Genomic DNA, 12,884 nt, shown 5'->3' on the forward strand with positions numbered 1-12,884 from the left:
TTTGGAAAGGTGTCCTGTTTCTGTTTCAACATGCCTGAGAGACACCCCCGAAGCAGCCAGTCACGCCTGGTTTGATGCCTTCTAAATGGAGTTTCTCAGAGCACTTTAACAAGCAATCCCTCTTCCCCCGGCCAACTCTGGAATTTAGCTGTGTGAGGGGAATGTTGTTGTTTAGTCGTTTAGTCGTGTCCGACTCTTCGTGACCCCATGGACCAGAGCGCGCCAGGCACCTCTGTCCTCCACTACCTCCCGCAGTTTGGTCAAACTCATGCTGGTAACCTCGAAAACACTATCCAACCATCTCATCCTCTGTCACCCCCTTCTCCTTGTGCCCTCCATCTTTCCCAGCATCAGTGTCTTCTCCAGGGAGTCTTCTCTTCTCATGAGGTGGCCAAAGTACTGGAGCCTCAGCTTCACGATCTGTCCTTCCAGTGAGCACTCAGGGCTGATTTCATTAAGAATGGATGCGTTTGATCTTCTTGCAGTCCATGGGACTCTCAAGAGTCTTCTCCAGCACCATAATTCAAAAGCATCAATTCTTCGGCGATCAGCCTTCTTTATGGTCCAGCTCTCACTTCCATACATCACTACTGGGAAAACCATGGCTTTAACTATACGGACCTTTGTTGGCAAGGTGACGTCTCTACTTCTCAAGATGCTGTCTAGGTCTGTCATTGCCTTCTCCCAAGAAGCAGGCGTCTTTTAATTTCGTGGCTGCTGTCACCATCTGCAGTGATCATGGAGCCCAAGAAAGTAAAATCTCTCACTGCCTCCATTTCTTCTCCTTCTATTTGCCAGGAGGTGATGGGACCAGTGGCCATGATCTTCGGTTTTTTTATGTTGAGCCTCAGACCATATTTTGCACTCTCCTCTTTCACCCTCATTAAAAGGTTCTTTAATTCCTCCTCACTTTCTGCCATCAAGGTTGTGTCATCTGCATATCTGAGGTTGTTGATATTTCTTCTGGCAATCTTAATTCCAGCTTGGGATTCATCCAGCCCAGCCTTTCACATGATGTATTCTGCATATAAATTAAATAAGCAGGGAGATAAAATACAGCCTTGTCGTACTCCTTTCCCAATTTTGAACCAATCAGTTGTTCCATATCCAGTTCTAACTGTAGCTTCTTGTCCCACATAGAGATTTCTCAGGAGACAGATGAGGTGATCAGGCACTCCCATTTCTTTAAGAACTTGCCATAGTTTGCTGTGGTCGACACAGTCAAAGGCTTTTGCATAGTCAATGAAGCAGAAGTAGGTGTCTTTCTGGAACTCTCTAGCTTTCTCCATAATCCAGCGCATGTTTGCAATTTGGTCTCTGGTTCCTCTGCCTCTTCTAAATCCAGCTTGCACTTCTGGGAGTTCTTGATCCACATACTCACATACTGTGAGGGGAATAGGGGTCAGCTAACTAGCCACTCTCAGCTCCCTTAACAAACTCCAGCTCCCATAACGCTTTGGGGGAAGCCACAGCTGTTTAAAGTAGCATGAGACGGCTTTAAATGTATAGTGCATGTGCGATCTAATATTCCAATATTAAATTCCCAGCACGAGGCTACAACCCGCACAGTACATTTTAAAGTCCTTCTTATAATGCTTTAACAGCCACGGCTTCCCCCTGAAGGAATCTTGGGAACTGAAGTTTGTTAAGGGTGCTGGGAATTGCAGCGGGGGGGGGGCAATTAAGTTCCCAGGATTCTTGGGTAGGAGGGAGCCATGACTGCTATAAGGTAAAGGTAAAGGGACCCCTGACCATTAGGTCCAGTTGTGGCTGACTCTGGGGTTGCAGCGCTCATCTCGCTTTATTGGCCGAGGGAGCCGGCGTACAGCTTCCGGGTCATGTGTCCAGAATGACTAAGCTGCTTCTGGCGAACCAGAGCAGCGCACGGAAACGCCGTTTACCTTCCCGCCAGAGCGGTACCTATTTATCTACTTGCACTTTGACGTGCTTTCGAACTGCTAAGTTGGCAAGACATGACTGCTATACGTGTGCTTTAAAAGTACCATGTGGATGGGGTCTCAGTTAATAGCTGCATAAAAGCCAAAAAAACCAAAACCAAATCAAATAAAAAATTAAAAAATGCAATCATGATTTTTTGTGGGTGGGCGGACAGAACCTGGCATACAGCATTCCTGGGTCCTAGTCACGTCCTTAATGAGTGGTGATAAGAGCAGACAATGTCATGGAGTGAGACAGAACTTGCTTTGGCTGTGGGAGGTGCAAGATAGAGAGAGATCAGCTCAAAGCCGCCACACTTGCGTAGCCAGATTAAGCTTCTCACAACCCCAAACTGCAAATTACTAGGAAATCTGTGATAAGATGACATTGCTGCATTAGCCTCCTTTCCAAGTCTGCTTCCAGCAGATAAGTAAATGCTTTAGAATAAAACCTGCTTGTCGTTTCTAACCACTCTCTCAAAGTGAAAGATCAGTTGGATTTATAATGGGCTAGGTTCAGAGTCCTACCAGCAGATGTAATGTCCTGTTCCCTCGCCTCCCCCTGCCCCGCCACCCCACACCTCCCCACAATCTGCTCCAGAGGGTCCCTCAACCTTCCAGAGGAGATTTTGGGATGCACAGGGGAGAAGGGAAGAAGTCCCATCTACACAATCAAAAGTCTGTTTCATGTGCGGGATGCTGCAACTGTATCACAGCCTGTCAAGAGAAACAGGGGCCTAAACAAAAGCCATTACCTTACCCCACCCCCCACCCCAATGGAAAATGTAGCAATTCCCCATTTGCAACTTATTCCAGATTTTAGTGTGTGCTTGGGGTGGAGGGGCAGAGAGAGGAAAGGGGTGTGCAGCATGGAAGGAGAATCACAAGGTTTAGAGGCCTGCGCTTGGCACTGCCTTTAAAAGCAGCATATTTTAAAAGGGTTTCAATTTGCTGCCTTTTATACACTCAGACTTTATATAGAAACACCGCCAGACAAGTCAAAGAGTCACTCTCCTTTTTTAAGCCCTGGGACGCGGGCCTTTGGTCTGCATGCCAAGCCCCTTTTAATTGTTTAAAACCGTCTCTTGCTGTCATACATACTAGGGAATATAGGAACCTGCATGAGTCACATTCTTATATGCAGGTTGGGGGAGAGCTTAGACACACCCGCTGCCCTCTCCAGAAGGCATCCCTCAAAATGAACAGAGGCTTAGTCAGTCCGACAAGCCGAAGATGCAGAAATCAAGACTGCTGCAAGTTTCCCCCTAGGAAACAAGGCCAAATTCATTCAGAAAAGCGGCACAAAAGCAGAGCATTGTTGCAGGTTTGCTCTATCACACAGTGGCTTTCCTTTAAAAAGAGAAGGCAGATCAACGTCTGAGATCTCACAAAAGAACATTGATAGGGTGTGTGGCTGGGTTTTTTTTAATGGCCCACGATGACCATGCACTGCTTCTTTGTTGCGGCCAATTACGGGAAGGCTAGTTTTGATTCACAGATTTCTCAGAAATCTTAGGGTGGGAAAGGTGAAACATCCCACTTTCCTCCAGTAAAAGGAGGTGGGGGGAAGGCATTTGGCAGGCTTGGAAAAGGAGCACCTTCCTCCTTGAGGATCTAATGTGGGGTAGTGGATCCGCTCCCTAGTAGGACTGTCTCTTGCTTGTCTCTGCTAATGGGTCATTTGTGTGCATGCATACACAAAACACACACACACGTATACAGATACATCTATACAGTGGTACCTTGGAAGTCGAACGGAATCCATTCCAGAAGTCTATTCGACTTCCAAAATGTTCGGAAACCAAGGCGTGGCTTCCGATTGGCTGCAGGAAGCTTCTGCGGCCAATCAGAAGCCACGGAAGCTGTGTCAGATGTTCGGGTTCCAAAGAACATCCGCAAACTGGAACACTCTCTTCCGGGTTAGCGGCATTCAGGAGCCAAAACATTTGACCTGCAAGGCGTTTGCGAACCAAGATATGGCTGTACTGAGTATTGCAAGATGGCATTAAGTCTTCATGGATTTTTTTCTTACAAAGAAACACAAAACCCAAGTAGCTCGTTCCTTACAAATTACCGCTGCTCAGGGAGTTGGGGTGGGTGTACAATCCATTCTGCACAGCTCAACTGAAATACGTTAAAATGTGCCAGTTTCAATAGCAAGGGGTGCAGGGGTTTCAAGACTGCTTCAACATCACACCCATCACAAAAGGCAGGTCCAAGAGTTTTTGCTGCCTGAGGCAAATTCAAAATTTGCTCCAGACAACTTATTTATTCAGCATCATCCAGATTTTGAGTCACATGGCTTACCCCAAAGAATTCTGGGAATTGCAGTTTGTTAAGGGTGCTGGGAACTGTAGCTCTTATAACAACTCTCCACACCCTTAAAAACTACAACTCCCAGGAACCTTTGGAGGAAGCCACAACAGCTAGAAGTGGTATATGCTTTGACGGCTAGATTGTGCCCAATCTTTATTAAGCATTCGCTGCAATCTCTTTGCAGGAAAATTGCAGAGGGCATTCATCTTGATTTGCCTGCATGATGTTTAATACGTCTTCCCATCATTTACAGTGGTACCTCGGGTTACAGATGCTTCATGTTACAGACTCCGCTAACCCAGAAATAGTACCTCGGGTTAAGAACTTTGCTTCAGGATGAGAACAGAAATCGCGCGGCGGCAGCAGGAGGCCCCATTAGCTAAAGTGGTACCTCAGGTTAAGAACAGTTTCAAGTTAGGAACGGACCTCCAGAACAAATTAAGTTCTTAACCCGAGGTACCACTGTATTCACTCTACACTTTTCAATGAATTTCCCTGACACTTTCCTAACTGATAAAAGTCTGTTTCCTTTTTAAAATGCGGGTTTTTGCTGTCCTTGGACGTGACAGTGCTTCAATCCACTTTTATTGCTAACCAAAAAACTCCAGGAATGCACTGTAATCCCTCTCACCAAAAAACAAAAAAACCCACACCAACAGTCTACAGACACCCTAGATGCCGAACAAAATAGCAATGGCCATTCTCTGAATACTGAAAAACCAGGGAATTTTAGAACTCATTCCCAACGTACTGTTACAAAAGCCCAGCACCTGCCCCTCTATCTGCCAAGCCGTGGCAAGAGCGCATGGATCTCAGGCGCCAACACAGGATCTGTGTCCCTTTTGAGAATAGAAGACACGGTGAAGTCCGCCGTGCTTTAAGAAATAGGGCTTATTCGCCTGTTTAGGGACGCTTTTAATGTTTAATAAGTTATTGTATTTTAGTGTTTTATTGGAAGCTGCCCAGAGTGGCTGGGAAAACCCAGCCAGATGGGCGGGGTATAAATAATAATAATAATAATAATAATAATTTACACCCTCTGTCTGCTTGGAGGGGGTCCAGATCTTACAGCATGGCCCAGAGCATCGCAGGCATGGATCTCTCCCTTTCTTCTTCCCAGAAGCCCCTTGCCCTCCTTCAGAGCAGTTACTCTAGCAACCTCCCAAATCTCCAGTCTCTGGTCCTACCTGGTACAAGGAGTTGGTGACTACCCTCAATTTCTCTCTATTGTAACGCTTGCTTTTCCCTCAAGCCAGCAAGACTGGTTTGCATAAGGCAGCCCAGGGATCCTCACTTGTAGTATGTATTCTCCCTGCATATCACAAAGAACCCAAAATCCTAGCATTTATTAATTTCTAGGGTTTAGCCCAAAATCTCTAACAGTACTTTGCGTTGTCCTCATTAGGGGAATCTACAGAACATGCCAACACCACTTCTTAGCAATTTATTTTAAAAACTCTAAAGCTATTTGTGCTGCTACATTTCTGATATTATGTGCTCCTGCTGCAAACGTATTTAGAAAAGATTAATCAAGAGTCAATGAAGCCCATATTCCCCAACTAAATTCAAAACCATTAGGCGAAAAAGTTAAGGAACTGGCCAATACAAATGCATTTCTAGAGCAATAAATTATCACAAAACTGCACGACGTAATTAAAATCCATTAAAATAAATAAATAACTCTGCGGTTTCCAGAACGCTTTGAAGGCAATTATGAGTGTGAGCATCAAACCTGTTGAAAGACCATACCTGGGCGAAATCAAAAGACGCAAAAACCAGGAGGAAACCCTTTGTAGCAAAATCAAACGAAAGAAGACAGTCGCCTGCTTATTCATTCAGCAGCTAGCATGCTGCAAACTTGAATCGCCTTCTGATCTACCATATGTAGAAGAGCAATTATCCTCAGAATTGACATGTGAGAGTAAGCGCTAATGGAGTCCCCTATAAATGGCAGCCAAAAGGAAATGAGAAGGAAAGGAAACAAATGTCATGTTGCCGTCAGAAAAATACCACCCATTTCCTGCAATGTCAGGGTTTTCATGCCATGACCGAATATGCCTGGAAGCAGATGGTCAGCACGCAGCCGTCAGAGGGGCAGGTGCAAAGGACACAGTCCTGCTCCCCCCCTTCCACACGTCCAGTCTACAATTCCTAATACAGTGATACCTAGGATTACATACGCTTCAGGTTACAGACTCCACTAACCCAGAAGTAGTACCTTGTGTTAAGTTGTGGGTGCACATCTCAGACGACACAGCGATTCTTCAAACAGCTCTTGTTTATTCACAGGCCAGAACAGAACTGAACTGAAGGGTTCAGTCAGCCTGCTCATATAGAGCTCCAGTACAACGTAACTGTAACAATTTTCTAAAACTATCCAATCACTGAACGTCACTTTTGATGCCTCATTTGCATAACTATCTACAGTATCCCCCTGCTGGCCCGGGGTGAGAACTTCAGTACATAACACCTCGGGTTAATAATTTTGTTCAGGATGAGAACAGAAATCGTGCTCCGGCGGCACGGCAGCAGCAGGAGGCCCCATTAGCTAAAGTGGTGCTTCAGGTTAAGAACAGTTTCAAGTTAAGAACGGACTTCCAGAACAAATTAAGTTCTTAACCCAAGGTACCACTGTATGTATAAAGAGCAAGATCAAGGGAAGCTAAAGTGCTCTCACTCCAGATGTGGTTAGACTACTAGCTCCAGCCAGTGTGGCCTATGGTCAAGGAATGATGGGCGTTGTCCTCCAAAAACATCTGGAAGATGCTAAGTTGGCTACCCCTGAGCTGGTGAACCAGCCATTGAGCAAGAGAGAAGCAGTTAACTAGAGAAGCAGCAGGGAATCTCAGGCCTGTTTGGTTGTTGGTGCTGGCAGAGCACCACACAGGGCGTTGCAGGGGCATCTGCAAACTCCCTTTTGGCCCTGCATCCAACATCATATATTTAACAAAATTTATATAGCGCTAGATTGTAGTAAAAAAACACCTTTTAAGTGGCTTACAATAAATATATCAAAATTATCACTAAATAACAGTTAAAAACATTTAAAAATAAATGAAAGCATGTGTTTGTACATATGCTTATGATATCTATCTATCTATCTATCTATATATATATATTATATATATCAGTAAAGGAGATCAAAACACATCAGCACATACGCATTTGAATAGGCTGGCTTAAACAAAAAGGCTATAAGCACACATCCAAAAGAGTACAGTTAAGACGCCTGTCTGAAATCAAGAGGCAGGGAGTTCCTCAGATGCTGCCTGTAGCAGTGATAGATAGGGCAACAGATAAAGGGCAAGTGAGTGTGGCTTAGACAAAATGGCCCTCCGGGACACATGGGGAGGAGGTCTGGCAGGGATAAACAGGGGAGCAATATGTCAGCCTTCCCTAGCCTGGTGCCCCTGCCAATGGTTTCAACCACAATTCCCATCATTCCTGACCCATTGGCTCTGCTGGAGCAGAACTCAAGGATATGGGAAGCCTTCTTACACTGAGATAGACCATCTATACTGACAAGAAGTGGCTCTACAGCATTTCAGCCAGGAAATGTCTCCCAGTCCTACGTGGGGATGCCGGGAATTGAACCGAGGACCTTCTGGGCACAAAAGCAGATGCTCAACCACTGAGCTACAGCCCTTCCCCCAGGTGGGGAGAAGCTGCAAGATGTGGTCATTTCAGTTGCATTTCTACGGTGATATGATGAGAGCTTTTGTTTTAAATTCTGAATTTTGCAATTTGTGTTTTTTAAAGCACCATTCTTCATTGAGGTTGCTGGAGAACAGCCTATAAGCCTTCTGAATAAAGTTAACGGGAAACCAATGATGTTGGGAACAATATTGGAGAGAGTTCTTCTTTCCTCTCAGCAAGCCACACTTATGAGGCCAACAGCTGCATTTCAAAACACCTGAAAATTTCCAAACACTCTTGGAAAGGCAGGCCCACGTAGAGTGTGCTGCAGCCATCCATTTAATTTCTGGCAGGGATGAAACATATATCATTTGATTAGAGCGGCCTGTGGTGAAATTCATATTGGCTACGGTCCACAGGATTTGCAAATACCTTTTAGTTAAACCTTCAGAAACTGCGAAAACTCTGTTGGGTCTCCACTTAGGCAGCTCTTGCAATAATTTTTACCAAGGCATTTCTATGTAGCACCGTATTTTTCGCCCTCTAGGATGCACCGGCCCATAGGACGCACCTAGATTTTGGGGGGGGAATAAAGGGGGGGGAATTATTTTTTTCCCCCAGACGCGGGGCTGGGGGAAGCCCGAGCATCCCCCGACTGCAGCCCCCAGAACGGGACCCAGAGCCATGCCGAAGCTGCGGGCAGCTTCGGCATGGCTCTGGGAGCTTGCGGGGCTGGGGGAGGGGGAAGCCCCCCGCCAGCCTCCAAACCAGGTCAGGAGACAGCGGGATGGCGCGCTGCACCTCCCCGCTGTCCCCCGAGTTTGTGGGGCTGGCGACGGGGAGGAGCAGGCTTCTCCCCCCCCCCAGCCTTCTAACCAAGTCGGGGGACAGCGGGATGGCGGCGTTCCGCCTCCCCACTGCCCCCCGAGCTTGTGGGGCTGGCGGTGGGGCTCTCCTGAAGCCTGGAGAGCGAGAGGGGTCTGTGCGCACCGACGCCTCTCGCTCTCCAGGCTTCAGCGAAAGCCTGCATTTGCCCCATAGGACGCACACACATTTCCCCTTCATTTTTGGAGGGGAAAAAGTGCATCCTATAGGGCGAAAAATACGGTAACTAAACTTTTACATTTTTAATTCTCGTGAAAAGCAACTACAGGCCTGATATCGCACACTGGTGTATTGTCTAATAGATGCTAAGTCCTAAACAAGGCCCCCTTTCAGAAGCCAATATTGATACAATGGTCGTAACGCAAACAGTCCTCTTGGTTCTTGGGTTGGTTTTTACTCCTGAAGAGACAGTTGCGTCTTTATTTTGCTCATTTTGAAAGGTTTATACACTGCTTAGTCACAATGCTCTCTAGGCCAATGGCCTATCTGGACCAGCAGCCTGTTCTTTCAGGGATCAGCCAAATGTCTGTGGGAAATCACCAAGCAGGACATGAACCAAGGGACACTTTCCTCTTCTGTTGTTTCCAGAAACTGGCATTCAGGAGCATTACTCAGAGCTCTGTAGAGTTGTCTCTATAATCAATCCAAATAGACAATATAATCTCTCCTCTTCACACCCAGGTGGAAAACAAATCACCCATGCATCACCACTATTTAATAATAGATTTTCAGCAGAAAGCGTATGTTCCCTTACGCACATGTTGTGCCTTCTTGTGAACTGCAGAACAATGGGACATTTCTGTCAACAAGTAATTCACGGGAACACTATTTGTTTCATTTATGTTAAGTCGGCTGTTACATCATTTCGCTCCACCTTAGTCATTAGTACGCAAGCCCTACCCCTGTATCCACGGGCAATGCTACCAGTGGTTTATAATATTTATCCCCCCCCCCCAAAAAAAAATGCCCATTAGAGGAGTGGAAAGCAGATCAATTCAACCTGTATCTATCCATCTGTCTGCCACCTCTAGATTTTTGGTGATGCCCTAGTTTGCCGCTCTAGCTGGGCCCAGCCACATTTTTTCGTGTGCTCTAAACATCTTCTGCCCCTAAGCCAAATCTGTGGGTTGGCAGCAGTAGATTTATTTGGGACATGCCGCTCTTTATCAAAAGACCACAGCGCGGTTTACAACATAGTTAATGCAGCAACGATATAATGAATGTAATAGCACACGAGAGATTAAAAGGCTGCATCTGCCTGGTCATGTTCCAAGAAAATGAGCGGCTCACTTCAGTCGCAGCGGCCCACGTAAACTGGTAACCCATTGAGCAAACATGTTCTGCCCTTGTTCTAGCTATACAGGTTTTGCTACGGACCCCTTTGGAGACTCTGAATTGCTCTTCAAATATTTAACTGCCCATGTTTTGAGCTAAACTTTGAACATGGGGGGGTCGGCGGGTGCAGAACAGAACAGAGGTCGACAGCGCTTCAGGGCCTGTGGGTTGGCACATCTGCAACTTGGAGAAAATGTCCTGGGTGCCACAGAAGCACATCAATGTAAGAAGAGGTCCAGCCTGAGATATTTCAGCACCTGAGGCAAACCGAAAAATGGCTCTTGGTCCTCCTCAGGCCAAGGAAAAAGCGGGCAGTGAAGATCTACATCAGGAACTTTACCCGAAGGTTGATGTAGGAATCAAAGACCACTGAATTAGATAAATTAACAGGAAGGGTTTGAAACCTGCGGGATCAGAGATTCTTAGAAGAATGGAGTAAATATATGAACTATTTGAAAAGTAATTGTGATGAACAGATTACACTAGTAAGACTGCAAGAAGTTTTGTAAGGTGGATTATTTGAAATACTGCAAGAAAGACTATGAAGACAATTATTAGTTAAGGACAATTAAATGTAATACAGAAATTAAGAAATTAAGAACGGAAAATCATCAGAGGTGTTGACGGAAGTCTAAACTGTTGTATAAGATGAGAAGTTGTGTTGTAAGACTGTTGGAACTGATAGTTTAAAATAAAATAAAAATGTATATTAAAAAAAACAGGAATCAAAGACCAATGTGGAGGAAGGAACAGGGCCTGCTCTGAATTATACCAGGCAGGTGCAGAGCTCAGGGGACCCCAGAAGGCAGCCCCTATTCACCAAGCAGCTGCAGCAGAGGTAGCATTGGGATGGAGGCTGCCAAGGAAGTGGCAGCCATGGGCAATGCATTTCTCGTGGGCTGAATCTGCTGCATAGCTGTCAAGTGTCCCTTATTTGAAGGGACAGGCCCTTATTCCAGCGCCATGTCCCGCTGCAGTCCCTTATTGATGGATGTCCCTTAAATGTCCCTTAAATGATGTCCCTTAAATTTCAAAGGAAGCAGCTCCTCTCCCTCCCTCCCTCCCTGCCAGCCAGGGAGGAGGGAGGCTCCAACTGTGCTGCTTGGCTGTGTTGCTCACTCAATAAGAAGTCTAAGAACGACTGGGGGGTGGAGCTTGCATGCCTTGTGTGTGGCTAGTTAATGCAAGCTGAGGGGTTTTTTGAATGCTGGACGCCACTTTGTTGCACGTGCTGCTGCAAACTTTGCAGTGCAAAGCCAGGCCAGGGAGCCATCTTAAGTTGAGGCTGCATAGGCCTTGTGGTGCATGTGATTCAGATTCTATTCAGTTGAACCTCTGGTTACAAAGTTGGTTGGACAGTGTTCTCGAAGCGGCCAGCATGAGTTTGACCAGACTGCAGGAGGACAGGAAGACTGGAGTGCCTGGAACAGGTGAGGCTGCAGGTCCCTTATTTTGGCTGCTGGTCCCTTATTTTCAAGGCTGCTGGTCCCTTATTTTCAAATCTGTAAGTTGACAGCTATGATCTGCTGCCCCTGTGGATCTTGCCACCTGAGGCAGCCACCTCACCTTGCCTCATGGGTGGGCTGGCCCTGCCTAGTCCAGCATCCTGTTTTTACACGCAGGCCAGCCTGATACCTGTGGGAGGCTTGGCAAGGGGCACCCGAGTGCAACAGCCCCCTCTCCCCACTTGCGATTCACCCAGAGGCATCCTTCCTCCAGCCAGAGGAGGTCGCATGTCAATGGCTGCCTCTTTCCTCATGCCGTCCTCTGCTTGGTCAAACATTCTCAGCGCCTCAGTGGGAGAGCCAGAGTTACCAATTCACAGAAAGACAATGGGCATTTGGGCACCTCGAAAAGGCCAGCCCCGTTGCCATAGAGCTTTGAGGCCTTGTCTGTACATTTACCAGAATGGACTGTGCCACTTCCAAACTCAGGTGGAGATGCCATTTTTTAAAAATGCGGGGAGAGGGTGGGAAATCGTAAAAGAAAAACTAGCAAATATAGGGAATAGGGCTGGACTCCCTCTCAGGAGCTTATAGTTACTTGATTTTATTTTCCCCACTAGCAGGGAGACTCTCAAAAGCAAATCCACCACCTGTAGCCTGAATGTTTGCCTCCCTTTCTGCCACCTCAGAAATTGTGACGTCTCTGGTACCTCAATCTTGGAAACATTTTGGATGGGTCTCTTTGCCAGCCTTTGCCACCCTGCTATGTCTCCACTATAAGAGATCACTTTGCACAGAATAGCACATCTTTCTGAAGTTTTTAAAATCGTATTTATATAGGGTAACGGATGACTCTATTTCCTTAAACATAGAATCATAAAATTGTAGGGCTGGGTGAAATTTAAGTACAGTATTGATATTTCAAAAGATACTTATGTTCTGGTTAAGTTGTCCACTTCAGTAATGTATAAACTGAATCCTTTCTCACTATCACTCTCCAAATTCCTTAGAAGCCCCCTCCTCCCGCAGCCCCACCTTCCAGAAACCTGCATAAATTGCACCATATGCACTATAGGATCCCGGAATCTTTTCAGCTACCCTTCTATTTACGAGAATCCTCTGCCGCTGTTAGGGAGTTTCTCAATTCTTGCCATGACAAATGGACAACAGCTTAGTGACACTTCTTTGGCCCAGGTCTCAAATCATAAACTGCATGCACACCAACACATTGCACATCAGCTACCAAATAATGATAAATGAAGAAAACAGCGGAATGAAGGATGCATCTGAACAAACAGATTATCTCACACCAGTTGCGTACAGCTTTGGA

The 12,884-nt window shown here is 46.1% G+C and overlaps 1 protein-coding gene across 5 annotated transcripts in view; it reads right to left on the bottom strand.

Annotated features, from left to right (window-relative positions):
* Nucleotides 1-12,884, bottom strand: part of HSD3B7 (hydroxy-delta-5-steroid dehydrogenase, 3 beta- and steroid delta-isomerase 7) — a 56,642-nt gene that overhangs the window by 25,501 nt on the left and 18,257 nt on the right. The window contains exon 1 of one of the 5 annotated variants that reach the window (XM_053360727.1): nucleotides 6,003-6,185. The exons of the other annotated variants lie outside the window; for them this stretch is intronic. The gene's annotated coding sequence lies outside the window, so the exon portion shown is untranslated. Of the gene's footprint in view, nucleotides 1-6,002; nucleotides 6,186-12,884 lie in introns of those variants that run through there. 5 annotated transcript variants of the gene reach the window in all.

This window comes from Podarcis raffonei, chromosome 13 (assembly GCF_027172205.1).
Source record: "Podarcis raffonei isolate rPodRaf1 chromosome 13, rPodRaf1.pri, whole genome shotgun sequence".
Lineage (NCBI taxonomy): Eukaryota > Metazoa > Chordata > Lepidosauria > Squamata > Lacertidae > Podarcis > Podarcis raffonei.